The following is a 9,504-nucleotide window of genomic DNA, read 5'->3' as shown; positions in this document are numbered from 1 at the left end:
TGACAAGAAATGACAGAAGGGGATCCCGTTCTTTTATTTATATCCGACTTGTGTTCTTTAATTCTAGTTTTCAATTTTCTCTTTGTTTGTCCCACATAACTAGCCTCGCAATCATGACACGTTACCTTATATACTACATCACATTGGCTCATGGATTCAATAATGTCTTTCCCTGTTTTTATAAACCTATTAAGTTTATTGTTACACGAAAAGGCTAAATGATGATTGTATTTTTTCATGTTCCGTGTGAATTTATCAAAAGTTTCTTTTATATATGGTATCGTAAAATAACCCGTTTTATCATTGCTATTTTTGTTTTTATTACTACAATTATTGCTAAATTTTTTAAGTCTTTCGTTAATACTATTAAAAATTAATTCCAATGGATAGCCGTTAATTAAAAGTAGGGAAATCATTTCCTCGATGTTCTTGTGCCAATATTGTGGGTGTGTTAACTTTACAACTCTGTCAAATAAGCCAAAGATAACACCTTTTTTGTGTGCCATGGGATGATGCGAATAAAAACTTAAATATCTGCCCGAAAAAGTAGGTTTGTGGAACAAATCAAATTTAATAAAATTGTTTTCCGATATTAGTTTAACGTTTAGGAAATTGATATGATTATTTATTCCTTTTTCCAATGTGAATTGTAATCTGCTATGCATTGAGTTGAATGTCTCCAAAACTTCGTCTAAATGATTTTCTGGAGCCGTAAATAGTATGTCGTCAACATACCTAAAATAAAACGGTAATTTGTAAGGTAGACGTTCGATTGCTGAATTTTCCAAATCTTGTAACACAAATTCTGCTATTATTGGAGAGAGAGGAGAACCCATTGGAGTAATGTAACGAATATAAGAAGATTGGAGTAATGTAACGAATATAAGAAGATTGTAATATCCGAATTAGTTTTATAAGTAACGATTGTTTATTAATATGTTCCGAATTTTATAATAACTAACTACTGAAGATGACCACAACCAGATGGTCGAAACGTCTAGATTGACCTAAACTTTTGTTATAATATATTAATAAATTAAGCACGAAAATCCAGCTTGGGCTCTGTAGCTTGTTGTTAATAATTTATTTTAAAAAAAGTAGTTTTAAAAAAATATAATTTAATATTTATTTTATATGTATATTATGAAGTTATAAATTATATAAAAGTATATGATTCCTCTTATTCTTTATAATAAATCTATGAGCCTTTTAAATATGTTTTTTCTTTAAAAAACAATAAAATCATGATTTGAACAATATCAATTGATGCTTTATCCCATACTCTTATTCATTGTTTAATTATAATAGGAATACTGTAATTTGTTTATTTTGCAGGGTATTGCTATGATCTTTATCCTGTGTGAAAGTCGTTCTAGTAATATGTACAGAGCTATTTGGAACAAAATTCTAGAGTTAGTGCCAATGCTTCAACATAATGTAAAATTTATAATGAGCGACTATGAGACAGCAGCCATGAAAGTGATAAATGAACAATTTCCAGCAGCAGCAGCACATGGGTGTTGGTTTCACTATAATCAAGTGTGCATTATAATTTTACATAATTTATTTTTTATGTTTATTCTATATTATTTACATAAACCAGTTATTATAATACATAAATATTCACTTACAGGCACTTTTGCGTCATTGGCGGCGATTAGGCTTAATGGATGCACCAAGAAACATTTTATCAATGACTATGAGTATGGCATTGGTTCCTTCTGATTGTTTTGAGGAAGCACTTTCCTTTATACAATTTGAAGTCGATCAAATTTCTCATGAATATCCTGCTGTTAATGATTTTTTAACATATGTACGCAAAACTTGGTTACCACTAGCATCAAAAGTCAGCGTTTATGATTGTCCTGTAAGGACAAATAATATAACAGAAACTTTCCATAACATAGCAGGAAGAAAATTCAGTAAATCTCATGAAAACGTCTGGAGTTTCTTAGGTAATGTTCTCATTAATATTTTTTTTCCATTTTATATATAAAGTAAACAAACTTTGACAAAATAATATGCTTACAGATAATCTGCGAATATTAATAACTGACGAAGAAATAAAACTGAAACGTTTAAAAACAACCGAAACTACTGGGCATTATACAACTATTAAAAACAGAAACCGAGATAATAAAATATTAAAAATGCAAAACTATTTTGCAACAGGCAGGTTAGTTTATATAAAATTCTATAACACATAATCTTTCATCGACGTTTTCTTTCGCAATTTTTAATCTTTGCATAACACATTAATAGCGAATTGATTATACATTATATAATGTATTATGCAAAGACTAAAACAGACTTTAATTTTAACAATTCATAAATTGACGCGATAATCAAGAGCTGTTAGATATGAAATTGACTTGACAGCGAGAAATAATCCGCATCGAGATTCGAGACTTTTGAGAATCGATATAATATAAATTTTTTAAATGAGAAGAAAGTCGACTTATAAAAGCACACAGAATAGCTTTATTTATTAAAAAAATTTAATTTATTGTCGTTTTTTCAATTACTTTTTTGTATATAAGCAGTATATTTTTGAAAACCTATTGTGTACTATTTATATCTATTGATTCCTATCATTTTTTAAATAAAAGCTTTGAAAAAAACAGCTATTTAAAAAATAACAATTTACGTAATCTTACATTTTTTTACATCAGATAATTACAAGAAAAATTGATGTATCTAAAAGAACAGATAAATGTGTGATTCTATTTATAAGATTACTTTTAGATTGATTTTTTTCGTAAAGATTAATTAAAAATGAATATCAATATTTTCAATTTTGTGTTAAATAATTTTCATTAAAAACGACTAAATTTGCGACTGAACATGAAATGAAGATATTAATTTCCATTTTCGGCATCCTGCATTTATATTGTAAATTTAATATTTTTATATGTTTCTTTTTTATTTCTACATATGTAATACATAGTAGTATATATGCAATACATAGTAAAAGTATTTTTTTATTCTTTTTAGATTTTATCTCAACAATTTCTTACGTTTTTTCAACGACAAATATGAAAATATGATAAAGGATAAATTACTTTCTAATGGTATGTCTATTATTAGTAATTAATAAAATTTGATATTTGAAGCTTTCGCAAAGTGGAAAAATACTACCCTCTGATTTAAATTCATCTAAATAAATATATACAAAAAAAACTTTATCTTGTAAAGATATTATATTCTTAAAATATTTAATATATATGAAATAAAAATGTTAAATATCTTGATTGTATGGATATATATTTAAATTTAATATAAAAATTATATTTTTACAAAAGATAACATTCCTAATTCAACATTTGATGAAGAATATGATCATGTGTATTTAGAAACAAAATCAAATACACTGCATAATATAGAAGATGACACAAAAATTAATACAAAAAGGAAAACACCATTACAAACATTAAATTATGAGGAAATGAATCATTCACGTACAAAATATCACAAAAAAAGACAAAATAATGTGTTAAACACTGATAAAGGTAAACATGTAAATTTTAATATTACATTTGCAAGCATCATACTTTTAAAAAAAGTGAAATACAGTGGTTTGAATAAAATGAAATAATATACTCCATTAAATTTATTTTTATTACTTTTACAACTGAATAACATAACATATATTATATAAATTTATAACAATTCTACTAGATAACAATTTTGGTTTTTTTTTGGATTTAGTATTTGACTGTTATTGATCTTATAAAATTAATGTTTTTATACATCAAAATTGATAACGGATATATAATAAGTTATTGTATATATATTCATATTAAACATATCATTATTTATATTCCCTTACAAACACAAATTATAATACAATCTTTTTTGTACATCTAAGATGTATATATTTGTTTATATTAAAAATAAATTTTGCAATTACAGTAACACAAATTTCAGATCCTACATAGAAAAATTTGGACATATATAACCAAATTTTTCTATGCGGGATTTTATGTTTTTAAAAAATATATATCGCTATCATATTATTATAATAAATATATTACTATAGTATCATATTTGTTAACAGAAAACTTTAATAGAGAACACGAAAACACACAAAAACAAGATATCTTAAAATTACCAGAGTTAAAGGTGATTTTACAAAGGATAGATAAAGTATCAAAGGAAGAAATAAAAATATCATCAAAAGAATCATCAAAAAAACGTCGCAAAATAAGAATTTAATTTAATTGCAACAAGGTAATTATTTCACAGCATTCTACTGATGCAGAATTAAAATAAAATAAGATTTGTTAACTTCGACAAATATTCATATACTTAATATTAACATTTTCTTTTTCTAATAAAAATAAAATATATAGAAAGTACTGGAAGATGAATATTTATATTTAAATTAAGTAAATCATATTTATTCTTTGGATTCGAAACTGAAGGATGATATTAAACTGCATCAGAAGAAGAATGTACGAAAAACATATGTACTGTGTGTCTTGTAAACGAGCGTACACATGCTTTTATACCTTGCGGTCATTTGGCTTGTTGCTTTTTATGCATCGAACGTTTAGAAGCCGATCGATGTCCGATATGTAACGTAACATATGATAATTACGTAAGAATTAGAAAACCATAAAACATTCATATCTATCTACATAAAACATTTATATCTATCCACGTAAAAAATTTAAATTTCAAAATTGCTGATATTAATATTACTTGATGAGTTTCGAGAATTTAAGTTTCAAAAACACTGATATCAATATTACTCGAATGAATCAATATTGATGACAAAAAGATTCTGTGATAAAGATAGATGTTTGTGTAATTTTACTTTGGAAAGATATATATATATATATATATATATATATATATATATATATATATATATACATATATACACATCTATAGATTGATTATACATTGTTGCAAGCGGAGTTAATAACTTACTTTAATAAGATAGATAAAAGTTCGATTCTTTTCTCCGATAATAAGTGCTAAACACGTTACACTTTTTTCTATTTGTCTACAGAGTGGTTCTACAGTGCATTGAAAATTTCGGTTTTTATCGCGAAGAATGACAACTTAATAATGGCTTTAACTGAAAAATACTTTGTATTGACTGACAATCAGGCGACAATTTGCGTTGTAGGATCACCCTCAGAATAATAGTTTGTATATTTTGAAAGATGTATATAGATTATAGAAATTTCAGCTTTTTTCAGATTTATTTTAAGTCAAAATATAGGTATAATTTATAATCAGATACAGACATTCAATTTCTGTAAATGTATGTTTCTTGCGTCAAAGATATATGAATGTTTTTATTCTTTTTTTGTTACATATAGTATGAAACTGTGATTTTATTTTATACTATTATACAGCCTTAACCAAATAAGGCAAAGTACCTGACTTATTGTATGTATTTTATATATAATACCAGAGATTATTACCTAAATATAAGTAGAGTTGAGAAGTTGATATCAATTAAATGTACCGGAATGTCTTTGCTATAATGGTACGTACAATTTATTTTATCCAATCGCATTGAACATTTAGCTACAAATTGATGGATGACGTCAAATTTTTTAATTTTTTTCCTGTTTATAACTATGAGTAAGAATGACTATGAGTTATATCTTTCAAAAGACGTATCATTATAGAAATGGCAGCATTTTATATTCTAAGAAAAATGTATCTTTCGCATATAACGTAATTAGAGATTCCAATTTGTGCAAAGCTATAAGATGCCAAAGATACTTTTACTTTTTTCTGTAATACTGTTACGAATATGTACTAAGTGTTGTGATAGTTTTATACTTCTAAGTAATATAGGTCATTTATATGAAGATACAGATTTAATTTCTGCAAATGTATGTTTCTTGAGCCAAAGATATTTCAATTCTTATTTTTCACTTTAAACTATTGTTTAAATAAATATTTAAAATATAGTGTGCCGCATTTTATATATTTAGTATCAGTGCTTCGTTTTCATTTGAATATAAGTAGAGAACGTTTGGTATCTCACACATTTGCACAAATTAATTCATATGTAATCGATGAAATGTACCGTTATATCTGACTGTCATAGCTGGGATGATTACTATTTATTATATCCGATCGTTGCGAATATTTAGCTACAAGTTGATTGGCAACACACAATTTCGCATTCATTTCTTCATTACGTCTTATCAGAGAAAACCGTTCATATTTTCTCAGAAACGTACTGTTATAAAAATTCGCTCATATAATTACTCTAAGTAATTACGATTGACATACAAGTTAACATATAGAGATTTTACATTGTACAAATGTACAAAATGTCGAGATACTTTTATTACTTTTTTTAATAATGTAAATTGCTCTGTAATTTCGTGCTGTATTTTTTTTCAAAAGTATAAATATTGTAAAACATTTATTTCTTGTAACATGTAAATAAATATTTTATATGAATGCTGCTTATGCCTGACGCAGTTATAAGCTAAAAAGTTCAGAAATTGTTAAAAATAAAACATTTTTCTACCTAAATAATAAAACATTTTTTTTTCATGTCTCGATAAATTTTTCTTACATTTTACATTGACAGATCTAACCTAACCTAACCTAACCTTTCAATGTCATTTTTCTTTGATTTCACGCACTTTACGTTTATTAACCGGTATAACACTAAATGAACACACTTAGTTACATTTTTTACAAATTGTTCTTTATTTCTCACCATATATTACATATCAAAACGAATGGTACATATATCGCATGCGTCTTATTTCACTTTCTGGGAAGTAACCTTTAATAATCTTTAATGTCACATGTATATTTACAATTTCACACTTTACGTTTATTTACCGGTATAAAATTCAATAAAAACATTGTATAATTATATTTTTCACAAATTATTCTTAATTTATTTCCATATATTACATATCAAAACGAATGGTATATGTATCTTTTCGTGTCCAAGCGAACGCACAATTGAGCGATGCACAACTGAACAGTGCGCAAATAAACGGTGTCCAAACGAACGGTGTCCAAACGAACGGTGCGCAACTTTCTGTGTCCAAACGAACGGTGCGCAACTTTCTGTGTCCAAACGAACAGTGCGCAACTTTCTGTGTCCAAACGAACAGTGCGCAAATAAACGGTGTCCAAACGAACGGTGTCCAAACAAACGGTGTCCAAACGAACGGTGTCCAAACGAACGGTGTCCAAACGAACGGTGTCCAAACGAACGGTGTCCAAATGAACGGTGCGCAACTTTCTGTGTCCAAATGAACAGTGCGCAAGTAAACGGTGCGCAATTGTACTGTGTCCAATTGAACCGTGCGCAACTTTCTGTGTCCAAATGAACCGTGTCCAAATGCAACGTGTCCAATTGAACTGTGTCCAAGTAAAGGCCACTCGTTCTTCTCGTTATTCACAGTGGGGGTGTTTTCTTCTTTCACAAACATATCTCGATAGTATTGAGAGCTTTTATCGCAGACGCACCTGCACGCTCATGGATACTAAATCACTTCGGCCATACTTCTTGTTATCCCTGTCAAAAATGCAAAGTTGTCGGTATCCATTGCGATGGACAATTGGTCTTTACTGGCATAAAACATCCCCTCCGGACCGATGACGAATATGCACAGTTGCTTGACGATGATCATCACAAGGGACCAAGTCCACTATCTCGTTTACCGATTGGATTGGTTTCACAGGTTCCCGTGGAGTACATGCACTTAATTTGTATTGGTGTCGTTAAGAAATTGTTAACTTCGTGGATTACAAGTAAGTACGGCAAACAATTAAAATTATCCGGTCGAAACCAAGACCGAATTTCAAAAAGACTGGAACACATTGCATTATATTGCCCACGAGAATTTTCAAGAAAGCCAAGACCATTGGCCGACTATAAGGATTATAAAGCAACGGAGGGTCGTCAATTTGCTTTGTACACAGGATCCGTAGCTTTACAAGGCATTATGAACGAACAAGGTTACAAGCATTTTTTGCTTTTTCACGCGGCTATACGTGCACTATGTCACTCCAAAATCTCGCCAACTCAGATGATTTTTGCAAAACTTGCATTAGAAAAGTTTGTCGAGACATGTCCTTCCTTTTATAAGGTGAATTTTCTCTCCTATAACGTTCATGCGTTGCTCCACTTAACAGAAGATGCTGAACGTCTAGGTCCTCTCGATTCTTTCTCGGCGTTTCCGTACAAAAATAATATGTCGTTCTTTAGAAAATATTATAGGAAGCCTCATCGTCCTTTGCAGCAGTATGCTTTCAGAGAAGCTGAAAGACAGAAAAGAGAGGAACTAAAACCTCCAAATGCTGTTGATGCGATGAAAGTCTTTGGGAGGCATAATAGCGGTCCATTCCCTATACAACGGTCCTCTCGCTGTGTGCAGTATAAGAAGCTACATACGAAGAGCTTCTTTTTAAATGTTGACTCCTTAGGCGACAGATGCATCGTTTTGATTAATTCTTCAGTCTGCATTGTTCGCAATATTGTTGAAATGGACAATACTTATTATTTGGTCATCAACAAATTTCAAATCGTGGAAGATTTCTATAACGTCGCTATTCCATCGTCCAGACTTGGAGTTCTTGTGTGTTCTGCGTTATCTGATGATTGTACCGTTGTAGATTTTAGTGAAATAAAGGGAAAATGTTATTTGATGCCTTGCTGGAAAATCGAGGACGATGATGGCTCTGATGCTACTGTCAGTGAAGAAGATGAGCCCATTCATGGTAAATTCGTTGTTTCAATACTTCTATAGGAAGTTTGGTCACGTTACCTTAGAACTGATGACATTCGATTTGGTTAGGATCGGACGAGATCGGTTAAAATTGATTGATTACTTCGCTTCGATTCGTTTCGGATTGATTGCGTTATGTTCGATTTGTTTCTAATCGATTGCACGCACTTATGTCGGATTCGGTTAGGATTGACCGACATCGGTCCAGATTAATTCGTTGCTTTGCTTCGGTTTGTTTCAGGTTGATTTCATTATAGTTGATCTTTTTGTTAGATTTCGTTAAGATCCCTGAAGTGTGAGGACTGTGGAGGGGTTTTTAGCCGGTAGGAATCCCGCACTACCTAGGAGAACGGCTCCTAAGTGCCTATGAAGGTAATTATATATGTGTATAGTGTAATGTCATATTATATATTCATGCCGATACAATTGGAGATTGTAATTTTACAATAACAACGTAAAAACTGCTTATTATCTAGAATGAATAATAGACTCAAAGCACAGAGTCGACAAGCGGCCATGTTGAGGCGGCATCGAGTTCAAATCGGCGGAATCAGAACAGGACAGTCAAATCGGTAATTATTCTGTTCTCACTTTATGTACAGGATGGATGTCTTAAAACCGTACAGCAAACCATGTTACATATAAAGGTTGCTCGTGATTGGTCAATTTATAACAAAAGGGGTACGCTATAAGTGGGTTACTCTACAATCTACATACGATTTAAGGACATCCACGTTGTGCAATATTTCATACACGTACATATGATTTCTGT

The 9,504-nt window shown here is 29.9% G+C and overlaps 1 long non-coding RNA gene across 1 annotated transcript; it reads left to right on the top strand.

Annotated features, from left to right (window-relative positions):
- The first annotated feature begins 2,787 nt into the window (after positions 1-2,787).
- On the top strand, positions 2,788-5,817 carry LOC136998577 (uncharacterized). The gene is made up of 2 exons (XR_010889167.1): positions 2,788-3,509; positions 4,058-5,817. It is a non-coding gene; the product is annotated as an uncharacterized lncRNA (long non-coding RNA).
- Positions 5,818-9,504: the final 3,687 nt, after the last annotated feature.

This window comes from Linepithema humile, chromosome 3, assembly GCF_040581485.1.
Source record: "Linepithema humile isolate Giens D197 chromosome 3, Lhum_UNIL_v1.0, whole genome shotgun sequence".
NCBI classification, from domain to species: Eukaryota; Metazoa; Arthropoda; class Insecta; order Hymenoptera; family Formicidae; genus Linepithema; species Linepithema humile.
Note: the sequence above shows the minus strand (reverse complement) of the source record. Positions and strands in the feature narration are given on the sequence as shown.